This window comes from Triturus cristatus, chromosome 5_1 (assembly GCF_964204655.1).
Source record: "Triturus cristatus chromosome 5_1, aTriCri1.1, whole genome shotgun sequence".
NCBI classification, from domain to species: domain Eukaryota; kingdom Metazoa; phylum Chordata; class Amphibia; order Caudata; family Salamandridae; genus Triturus; species Triturus cristatus.
The window spans coordinates 235,897,595-235,910,143 of record NC_140587.1 but is presented as its reverse complement, the minus strand read 5'-3'; positions in this window follow the sequence as shown (position 1 = coordinate 235,910,143).

Genomic DNA, 12,549 nt, shown 5'->3' with positions numbered 1-12,549 from the left:
GTTATAGTTAGTGCAGGAAACTATAACTCACGCGACCGCAATCCTCTGCTGATGCTAATACTGTATTTAGACACTTATTTGCCCATGTCTTCTTCCATAAATTTTTAGCTATACATATATTACAAATATTTGTTTTTCATAAAGACACATATGTCATCAGCAGAAGATTGCGGTCGCGTGAGTTATAGTTTCCTGCACTAACTATAACGGGGGAATTTCATTGGTTTTTTATCAGTAAAATTTCCGCTAACTATAACATGTGTGAAACCTATGGTTTTTTCAGTGAATTTGCAAGGTTTTTTAAATGCTAATTCCTAACTATAACGTGTGTGAAACCTATGGTTTTTTCAGTGAATTTGTACGGTTTTTTAAATGCTAAGTTACTTTACGCCATTCGTGGCGTGCGCGCCCACTTAACGCAGTTCGTTCCGTGCGCGCACAGTGAGCACGCGGTGCGCTTCGCGCACCGCGCGCCCACTTTACGCAGTTAGTGCCGTGCACGCACGGTGGGCACGCGGTGCGCTATGCGCACCGCGTGCCCACGTTACGCTAGATGGGCCATGTACGCACGATGCGCTTCGCGCACCGTGCGCACATGGAGGACATATTATGCGCTTCCTTGTGATAGGTAATCTGTTGAAATTTTTTTGGGAAATGCTGTGCTCTTATATGCCATGCTGTATGTTTTGTATGTAATGTTTTAGCACTGACCCTTTACCTAGTTATGAGCTGAACAAACGTGCTGAACAAATCTCGATCGGTTTCCTTGAAACTAGCCTAATTTATTATGCATGAGGATTCTTAGAAAAGTCCCCTGAACATGACGTACATAACAGGATTAACATACTCTGAATAAAAGTCATGGGGCCATATGTATCAACACATTTACCCATGGACACAGAATGGGCAAAACCCTTTGATACATCTGGCCCATGGTCATCTTCATCCTATGGTGACTGAAAAATTGCAGATATTGATTTAGGCTCATTTATATAATCGTTCTCACAACTTTAACCCCGAGGCTATCTTTAAGGTATGAAAGAGCCATACCTTCACTAGATAGACAGAGGCGATGCTTCCAAGCTGAAACAAGACACTGAGGTCCTGGCCTGCCGCAGCTACAACATGAAGCTGTCTGACATCCCTCTTGGGGTGTCCAACTCGAGACCAAGACGGGGTCCTTCATTCTCGTTAATCAGGTGATGGGGTTGGCTCTTTCCTAAGGGATTCTTGGCTTTACACCCCCATACATGCTAGGTACACTTAGGTACACTTAGGTATGGACAGCAACACAGGAGTACGCTTGATTAATGTCATGTTTGTATGCCTTCATATATTCACGGTTTTAGCACCATGGTAGAAATCTACCTTCAATTTACTCTGTTGGTGCTTGTAATCTTTTACATTTGCTTCTGTCTAATGATTGTCGCAGCAAACATGTTTTATACGAGAATGACACTGGTTCAATAAATACTTCCTCAACGTCCCCAACGTTTATTCTGTGTATCTCTCTGAGACTAAGTAAGTACGATTTAGTGCGCAAAAAGTACTGTACTGTTTCCACGATCACTTAAGGATCAAGGCTTGTCATGTTCGATCGTTGCCAGAAACTATTCACTCATTGGTCAGGTTAGGGGGCTTATAGTTGCACTGTGAGCTAGCTGGTCTATAGGCTGACACATCCTACAGGTGTGTCCTGACTCAGTTTAGGCACCAATCCCGTAGTTTATTTTACCTACAAACGCACAGATCCTATGTATTTTTAGGAACTACATGACAACAGGTGGTATTGTATAGATATGTAGAAAAAGGGTGGAGAGTGGTGCTCCAAGTGGAGCTCATCATGAGACCATGCAGAATAAGTTTTACTGTTAGGAAAGAGGAGTCAATTCTTATTTCTGACTGTGGTTTGATGAGATTGATTGGTTTTGGAATTGGCCCTCTCTGCAGGGTCACCCCAAACCTGTTGCCTTTACCCCTCCTGTATTTTGAATGTCATTGTTGTTGGCATAAGAATTCTGTCCACTTTATCACTACTAACCAGTGATAAAGTGATTGTGCTCTCCCTTTAAATCCTGGTAAAAGTGGCGTACAACTGACTAACACATTTAATTTTTACTGGTAAGTCCTAGTAAATTGGTACTGAATGTACCCAGGGCCTGTAAATTAAACACTACTAGTGGGCCTGCACTCATTCTCCCACTCACTAAAGTAGCACTTTAAGCCATGTCTCAGGACTGCCACTGTAGCCACTGTAGCTTTGGGTGCAGTTTTCAACTGTCAACTTGACCTTTATTTAAGTTTTACATGTCCTGTTAGTGAAAAATCCCTACCTTACTGTAAGACCTGGTCCTTTTGACAGGTTTATCCCCAAGCGTTTTGCCTTTTGACTCCTATTTTAATGACCATGTTTTCGCTGGTTTGGATTCTGGGCACTTTGCCACTGCTGATCAGTGCTAAAGTGCATATGCTCTCTGTATAAATTGAGATAAGGATTGGTAATCCATGATTGGCATATTTGATTTACTGGTAAGTCCCTAGTAATGTGCAGGGTGTGTGCCAGGGCCTGTAAATCAAATGCTACTAGTGGGCTTTCAGCACTAGTTGTGCCACCCACATGAGTAGCCCTGTAAATGTGTCTCAGACCTACCACTGTAGTGTATGCGTGCGCAATTGTGAACTGCCATGTTGTCTTGGCAAATGCACCCAATTGCCACGCCCTAACCTTCCCTTTCCTTACCTGTAAGTCACACCTAAGGTAGGGCCAAGTTACCCCCACGGGCAGGGTGCATTGTGTGGAAAAGGTAGGACATGTACTGGTGTGTGTGACATGTCCTGATAGTGAAATACTGTGTGTTGGTCTTGGCCCTTTTTTCAGGAATATCCCCAAACCTTTTGCTTCTTCCTCCTATTTTTTCCTGAACTGTTGTTGGTTTTAGGAATCTGGGCACATTACCACTGCTGATCAGTGCTAAAGTGCATATGCTCTCTGTGTAAATAGTTAATATGATAGGTTCTCCCTAATTTGGCATATTTGATTTAATGGTCAGTCCCTAGTAAAGTGCATTGAGTGCGCCAGGGCAGGTAAATCAAGTACTACTTTTGGGCCTGCAGCACTGATTGTGCCACCCACATGAGTAGTTCTGAAACGGTAACTCAGACCTGCCACTGCAGTGTCTGTGTGCAGTTGTTAACTGCCATGTTGACTTGGCAAGTGCATCCACTTGCCCGGCCCTAACCTTCCCATTTCCTACATGTCAGTCACCCCTAAGGTAGGCCCAAGGTACTCCCCTGGGCAGGGTGCAGTGTATATGAAAGGTAGGATATGTATTGATGTGTGTAACATGTCCTGATAGTCAAATACTGCCAATTTTGTTTCTCACTATTGAAAGGCTATATTGCCCCATAGGACAGAATGGGGAATGCTTTGTAACATTTTACAAGTATATCTTCCCATAGGGATAAGATTAAAAACTCAGAATTTAATAACACATATTTTACTGAAGAAGGTTTTTAAATTGTGGGTTTGAAAGGGCCACTTTAAGAAATTAGGCATTTTCTTGTTTTACCATTTTGTGTGCCTCTGCCTATTTGTGTATTGATTGTCTGGTTTTGGAGTGACAGGGGCTGGGGAGGTGCATTATCTCAGATAGCCACTGCAGGAGGGGGGGTTTATGTGTGTCCTGCCTTTTCTGGATGAGTCAGCACTAGGTTGAATAGGCCTGATCTGCATTTGGAGTGGTGGGAGGAGTAGCACCTGTACCTGCATAGAGCTGTGCCTGCCTTCCACAATGCTGGCTCCGCCCCCCTGTGGTGTGTATGCAGCCTAGGCTCACACTGACAATGGATGTTGTTGTGCACTTGCAGAGTGTCCCCCAGAACTGGTACTGCCCTTGCTGTGTTTCTGGGGTAAGCCTGCAGTTGCTGTTTTTGCCAAGGAAAGGAGAAGAACTTTGCTGTGTGCTGTGTCCCCTGCTTGAGGATAGTCTCCAATAGCTTGAGTAGAGCTTACCTCCTTTTTTGAAGTCTCACACAAAGACTTCACCCCCAGCTCCCATGAACTTCCTTGCTGGGAGTTCTGACCTGCCAGGAGTGCCTCTGGTTGTGTGTGGCCTCTAGAGGTTGTTCCTGCTACTGAGAGCTGGAAAGCAATGCAACAACAAGAATATTGACAAATTGCTCTTCTTGCGACAGTTTTTCAGACGCAACACCGCGGTGCAAGAAGAATCTCCCTGCACCGCTGCGCCACTGCTGAAACCAATGCAGCACCTGTCACTGTTGCGAGAATTGACGTATCGAGGGATCATGGCTAAAGAAATCGACGCAGCGACGCTCGACACCGCTGCATCATTTGCCGACGCATCCCGGATTTCCACGCATCGTCCCTGTGCGACATGTTTTCCCCGACGCATCACCCGCGGATCGGAGTCATCCCAGAATCAACGCATCGCTTTTCCCTAGAGACTGTACCCAATGCACCACTCTCCTGCGTCCAGCGAAACTGTCGCATCGCATCCACAAAGGTCTCAGGAGTCGACACATCTCTTTGTTTTTCGATGCTTCCCATCGCTGCGGCTGTTTGGCTTGTTGAATTTTCTCGCAGCGACAGGTACTTTGCAAGAAATCAAGCATCCATAGTTTAATATGGACTCAGTTGCTAAAACCTTTTGAAAGTCATTTTTCTTAATACTTGTATGTTGGATGTTTGTCGTTTTGGTCTTGTTAAAGTTTAGATAAAGATCATTTATTTTTATGAATCGGTGTGGTTTCCATTTGTGGATATATCACTGTGTTACTGTGAGTGTTGGTACAAATACTTTACACATTGCCTTTGGGATAAGCCTGACTGCTTGTGCCAAGCTACCAAGGGGGTGAGCAGGGGTTATCTAAAGTGTGTATCCCGCTTACCTTGACTAAAAGCAAGGTTCCCTATTTGGACAAAGGTACCTACCTCTGCCAACTAGAGACCACCATTTATAACACTTTGTATTTCATTTTTCACGGTTGAAAGACCATCTGTCCCATAGGCTTATCATTGGGGTTGCACTGTAACATTTTTACATGTGTAACTTGCAATAGGGGCAATATAGAAAAAGAATGGCACTTTTATTAAGTGGGCTTTTTCTTACTTTACCATTCTGTGTGCCTCTGACTGTTTGTGTATTCAGCATCTGATGTGTGAGTGACAGGAACTGAGACGTACATTCTCTCTATACAGTCACTGGGGGGGTGGGTGAGCCCTGCCTTGTCTTGGTGACTCATCACTGGCCTGAATTGACCTGGTCTGCATTTAGAGTCATGAGAGGAGTTTTGCTTACACCTGAATATGCTGTGTCTCCTTATGCACAATGCTGTCTCCACCCCCTGTCTTTATGCTGCACCAGGGAGGACAGAGCTGGTTTGGACCGGGTTCAGAGAACCTTGCTACAAAGAGAACTAATACATTTTGGGGTCTAAGTATTACACCTAAAATCCCAGGACTTTAGATTGCATCTTGACTCATGAGGAACCTTTGCCAAGGAGAAAAGCTGAAGAGCTGTGAGGAGGAGTACTGCCCCTTTGCTGTGTGCTGTGTGGGGTTAGCCTGCAGTTGCTGTTTCTGCGAACGGAAGGACAAAGACTGAAACTTTGCTGTAAACCTGCTTGAAGAAGATCTCCAAGGGCCTGTTTGTGCTTGCCTCCTGTTCTGAAGTCTCAGGGACACAAGGACTTCACCCAAGCTCCCTTGAACACTGTTGCTGAGAGTACGGAATTGCCAGGAGATGCCTATTCCAGTTGTGGGCTTATGAATGTTGTCCCTGCTGCTGGGAGCAGGAAGAAAAGAAGAATTTAAGAAATCAATGCATCGCTCTTCTTGCGGCAGTTTTTCTGACACAGCACCACCGTGCGTGAAGAATCTCCATGCATTGCCATGCCACTGCAGAACCGACGAAGCGTCTGTCGCAGCTGCAAGAACCGCAGCTGAAGAAACTTACACAGAGCTGCTCGACGCTGCAGCATCGATCGCCAACGCATCCCGGATTTCCATGCATCGCACCTGTGTGGCAAGTCTTCTCAACACATCACCCGCGGATCAGAATCGTCTTAGAGTCAGTGCATCACTTCCTTCTACAGACTATATTCGACGCATCACTTCTCCTGGGTGCAGCAGAACTGTTGCATCACCTCCCCAAGGTCTGAGGAAACTATGCATCTCTTTGTTTCTCGAAGCTTCCCCTCTCTGCAGCTGTTTGGCCTTTTGAATTTTGAATGCATCTACAGGTACCTTGTGAAAAATCACGCATTCCAAGTTTCAATTAACCAAGTTGTTTGAAACCTTTTTAAAAGTCATATTCTTATTAAATGTATGTTGGTTTTTTGTCGTTTTGGTCTTTTTGAGTTTAGATAAAGATACTTTATTTTTCTAAACTGGTGTGGTGTCCATTGTGGTGTTATCACTGTATTACTGTGTTTTTTTAGTGCAAATACTTTACACATTGCCTTTGGGATAAGCTTGTCTGCTCATGCCAAGCTACCTAGGGGGTGAGGAGGGGTTATCAAAAGTGTCTATCCCTCTTACCCTGTAGAAGCAAGGGTCCCTATTTGGACAAAGGTACCTAACTCTGCCAACTAGAGACCCCCATTGCTAGCAGTTTCCCATATGTTAACATAGGGTTACCTTATTACATTTAATATGTGCTATCTTTAGATTGTGAACAGGTAGAAATGCCATGTTTAAACTGAAATACATTATAATTTTTGAATCACCTTTAATGGTAAAGTCTGTTTTTAAGTCACAATTCTGAAAATGCCACTAGTTTCCTGGGACACATGACTGTAAATGGTGGTGCCATTGGGGTTTATGTATTCCTCCCAGTGAGACAAAGGAGACTAAGTGTTGGCAGGATCGACCATCCTGCCTAGGTTGCTGGGGGTGGAGCTGTTCCCTGCCCCACTTACATATGAAAGGGCTGCTACCAGCACACACAAAAATGAAATTAACACCTGTCTTTTGCCAGCCCAGACTTCTTGGAGTCTTGGCAGGGAAAGGGAAGAACATTCTAGAACCAGATGTGGGGACAGTCAAGATGCCCCCCCACTTCAAACGCTGGCACCAGGTATAATTATTGGACCTCCTGACCCACCTCTTTTTTATACTTATGGACCTTTGGAAGATTTCAGAAGGACTATCCTGCTGCTTGAGGCCTGCCATGTACCTAAGTGGACTGCCCTGCTTCTACCCTGTGTAAAGACCAGGAAAACACCAACCTGAATTGTTCAGGAGTCTGCAGGAGTGAAGCCGAGACGACAACTCCTGTTGAAGGCTGGCACATTGTACACTGTGCCGACAACTATGTCCAGAAAGCAGACCCCAATGTAAAGGGGGTTGGGAAACAGAAAAACAAGAGAGCAGTATGACTTTTTCTACACATTGGGTGGGTGTCATCGGAATTCCTTGGTTGCTGATCTCCAAGGTCCCAATGTTAGTGGAGCTGAGGATCCCTTCTTTTAAGAGTAAGAAGAAGAAACCTAGCTATTACCCTGTCTCACCAGGTTCCACCCAATCCCCACTTTCCGGTTGTGTACCCTTTATCTATGAGGGATGGAGTGTTAGGCTCCTAATTACTTCTTCTGTAGTGGTGTCAGTAAGTAGCATGGCTGATATTCATGTATCTCCCTCGCAAATGAAAGTGCATGTTTTGTTAATCACTAAAGGCACAAGGAGTGAATTAGCATTACGGTTAGTTAAGCAATACCATACAAGTGTCTGTTTCCTTTTTCTCAGTTGCCTCTTTTATGAGCTCTTCACCATGTCTTGTCAAGTCCTAAAGTTCAGAGGGGCACATTGCCTTCAGGGTCTTCTCAGTTCTTCTTTTTTGTCTTAATTGCTGTGGCCCTTTTTTTAGAATGTATTTGGCTGCGCCTGTAACCTAAATAGCTAAAGAAAATAACTTGCCATACCATCGCCCAACAAGCTTTTTTTCAGTTGCTGCACTTTCCTTCCTGGCTAACAAAAGTATGTGGTAATTCCCCTTCTCTTATAAGTAATGACTTTCTTTTCTTTTCCTTGCAGGTGATTGCCTTGAACAGAAAAATGTCAACTCGGAATGTCAGGATAGTAGGTGGATGCAACAACAGAGTCCAGTCTACAGGATGAGGTGAGTGATGTCAAACCTTAAACAACCAAGGCCTTGGGACAAATAGACTCTCATCTTTGGATTGGATTTGATTTGATTTGGTTTTGATTTTGATTTTGAATTTATAGAGTGGCTTTTGTACAAGACTGCACCCTTGATGATCGCCACTCCTGAAGGCCATGTGAGTATGGAGGGTTCCTAGGGGCTCTTGGAAGGAGGCCAACATTAAAAGGGGAATATCTGTAGGAAGCAGGCCGAAATTAAAAGGGCCATGACAGTGTGGGGCCTTGAAGCGCTGTACATCAGCAGCAGGAGTAAGGGGAAGTGGGTGAGTTAACATAACAGGAGGAAAAGAGTGGACTTGATCTGGTGAGATAGAGGACGTAACCAGGCAGCACAAACAGCACAGGCAGAGCAAGACACAACACCCAGCTGCTTGAGGTCCGCCTTGTTTTTTAGAGGCCTGTTCTACTGCTTGAGGCTTTCCTTGCTGCTTGAAAGAGAGAGGACCATCTCCTTGAACCCAGGTACACCGGAGTGACTCCAAGGGCTTGTTGGCTGGCCTCCTGTGTGACCTACAGGGACATAAAACTCTCTAGAGAGCTTGAATACTGCACCTAGCCTCTGCTGAAGGGAATCGTATCCCCTGAAGGGGTGCACAGTCAAGTCTTGGACCCTTGGAAGTGTTAGAGGTGCTACTTCTGCTTAGCCTAAAAATTGAGACTTGTAAACATTTTCTCCAAAATGTACCAGAAGAACGTACAGAAGACCGGGCCCTACCTGTCAGCCAATGCTCCCAAGGTGCAGTGTCAGTCGGCATGACTTTGCAGAAGCTCAAGCTACATTTTTCTCTGCAGCAGCAAATCCTGTTCAGCTGTACCTCCAAACGACAGTGAACACATGAATAAATTAATCAGAATTTTTTAAGTGCACAGCTACTCCATAGAGTGTCCCGGCGCTAAGACTCACAGGTAAAGGTGTTCAGCTCTGTGGAAAGAGCGCTGTTTTCAACCTCTTTAAAAAGATTAGTTCATATTTGGTAAGGCAGTGGTCACGGGGTGTTTGTTCAGGCAGAGGGCTTCCAAATATGAGAAGAAATGGCTGCCAGCTCTCGAACAGCACATCCTAGGTATCGTGGCTAATACCCTGTTAGAGGAATGCAGTTTCCTAGCAGGGAGATAGACCAGAATTCTGGACAAAAGATAACTGGAATCAGTTAAATGTAGGGCTCTGTAGATGAATACAAGAACTTATGAAGCATTTCCTTAACAGAGAGTGAAGATAAGGGGAAACCTGAGTTATTAATGGAAGATTGAGGAGCAAGCGAGCTGCTGCATTTGTACCTCCTGCAGTCTGTTGATTAAGTAGTCAGTCAGGCCGAGGTAAAGTGCATTTGCGTAGTCCAGCCTGACATGATGAGTGCTTTAAAAACTGTTTGCCTGGCAGATGGAGAAAGGAAATGACAAAATGTTTTCAATATGTTACAGCAGAACCCTATCACAGCTTTGACTTGGTGGTGGATGGACAGGAGGTTGACAAACTTGAGCCTTAGATTTTTTACCACTTCCCATTGCAAGCCTAAAGGGGAGCACACTACGGTCTGCCAAATTGAAGGTGAGTTGCAGCCAGAGAAGAAAACTTTGGTCTTATCCGCATTGCACTTCAGTTGGTTAAAGCACATCCAGTGAAAGATAGCAGCTAGGCAAGGTGTGATTTTGACTGGTGCAATGTCTTCTTCTTTTTTAAATTAGAAGAGGAGCTGCATGTTTTCTGCATAAGAGACTATTTTGGCACCGAATAATTTCACCAGGTATGCCAGTGGAGTGTGAGATGTTAAACAGTGTGGGGCTTAGGGTTGAGCCATGGGGAAGCACTACTGTACGTTTTGGGACTTGAAGAGAATGGGGGGTCGAGACCTCCTGTCCTCTATTTCCTTGGAAAGAGTCCAGCCATTTCAATGCTAATGCCCACAAGTCTTTTGGTCTGAAGGTGAGAGAGGAGCCTAGAGTGTGGCACCGTATCAAAAGCTGCTGATAGTTCTAACAATATCAGCACACCCTTACCACCCAAGTCTAGAGTATCTCTAATATGCTCTGTTACCTCAAGCGGGGCAGTTTCAGGTCTAAAAGTAGGTCTGAAACCCGGTTGAGTCTGGTTTAGGAGATCGTTAGTCTCCAGGTAGCATGAAAGTTGCTGGTTGACAAATTTCTCCAGCAACCTAGACAGTGTGGGGAGCAGATAAAGTGGCCTATAATTGGCCAGCAAATTTTGGTCTACTGACAGTTTTATCAGAAGGAGGAAGATTTTATCCTGCTTCCAGTCGTTGGCTGATCTGTACACACATAGTTAAATGATTGGGGGGAGATCAGATGTCAATCCTAACTTACTACCCCAAATAGCCTTCATGGAGTCCTCCAAGGAAACGTGGTTAAAGTTAAGCGAGCATTCCAATGATTCAGTTGCTAACTCAGAGATGGTAATGCTTGCATCATGCAGATGAATTAAGTCTAGACTAGATTGGATGTTCAGAAGAAAGCCAGTTGATCTCACTATTTAGTAGAAGTTTGCTGGTATCTTACATATGTCACTGGTGAAATTAGGTTGTTCACCACCTTCTCAGAATCTATTGTCTGCTGCATCAATCTTTCCTTGATAATAGAGATTCTTTGCCATTTTAACAGAGGTGTAATAATTCTTTAGAGTTGTCCTGTAGATGGCTTAATCCTTCTCTTTATAGTATTTCCACCAGCTTCTCTCAATATTTGTAGTGTTCTGCTTCTACAAGTTTTATGCACAGCAATAGGCATAGCATTTCAACCACATTTTAGATCCAGCTATCAACCACAATGGTATCTACCTCAACAGCTCTGAAAAGTGTGGGAGCTGTCTACTTCAGGGAGCCAAGGAGCTCTCTCTGTTTGACCTTGATATAGGATTTCAATGAATAGGGAACTTTACCAGGCTGTCCTATCGCATGTGGTGTAGTGGGACACCTAAACATAATTAAAAAATGACCGGTCCAGGGTAGAGGGCATGGATTAACCATTTTCACCATTACAGTAGAAAATACCAGGCCAATCATATGCCCTGCTTTGGCTTAGAGACATCCTGAGTAAGGTCAAAAGACAACACTGTGTCCAGCAGAGTGATCACATCTTTTTCAGATGGACTATCCATATGGATGTTAAAATCGCAAAGTACAATAAAGTGGGAAAACCTTAAGACCAGATGTGACAGGGCAATTTCCAAGGAGTTTAAGAAGGACCTAGCCGGACCAGGCGGTCTATAAATTAGGACCCCTGCTAGAGATTTTTGAAGGGGAAGTGCTAAGCCGAACATGAGTGTCTCTGCTCTCATCAGATAACTAGCCGGAAACACAGAGCAGCTATAGGCTTTTTTATATACTATTCCACCTCCTCTCCTCTCCTATTAGGGTGGTCTAAGTTTATAGATTCTTTATCCTCTCAGGATGGCCATTTCAATTACAAGGATGGTTGAGCAAACAAAATAGGCTTCACTATATAAGAACATCCAATTGCTCATTGCATAGGAAGTCATAGATGAGGACCGCATGTTTCTGCATAGTGTACGTTAATCAAGAAGGCTGAATATGCCTTGCTCAGCAGCATTGCCCGTGCAGGCAGAATAAAGGCTTCGAAGATGGGAGTTGGATTCACATGGAGGCGGCAAGGAGGGCAAGAGGGGGATTCCTTAATAGGCCTGGGTGGAACTCTACAAAGTGAGAAAATAACTCTGCAAAGTTCCGCAAGTGGCAGAGTGCAGTATGACCTGTCGTTCACGCTGATCTTCCTGCCGCTCATGGAGAAATTCTACCAGAGCAGCAGCCCGTGCTTGCAACTTACCGTTGATGAGCGCAAGTGGGGAAAAACTCTGCTGCACTACGAGGAGCAGAGTTTCCTGCACTCCACGAGCTCCGTGGATCGTGGAGTGCAGAAAACTCTGTGAATGAAGAGGAGTTCACTGCTGAGACCTAGTCCATAACATTATGTGGGCTACTGTGAAAAGAACAATGACTAAAACTACCTAACTTAAGAAACTCGGTTGCTGAGTAGCAAATGCAAATTTCGGAACCTGGCCTACCTTGGGCAGCGTGGCGGGAGCAGGCTACTGGCAGGGCACTGATTGTCACACACTGGCTTGCCTTTGGCACACCAGAGGCACTTTCACTGTGCATCCTCATCCCAGCTTACAAAATCAGGGTCGCACTTCCTTGGGCATCTAGAGTGCACAGTACCAGAAAAATTGGCACCTCCAGATGTCGATAAGGAGAAACAAAATGTCCGTCTGCCCTGGTCAACAAAGAAATAGTAGCTGATATATTGGCACCCACCCACCTTCCCAATTCACAAGTCAGCTATCAATCACAATCAGTGCATCAACATTGAAAAGGTTTTAAAACGGGGTTAAATCA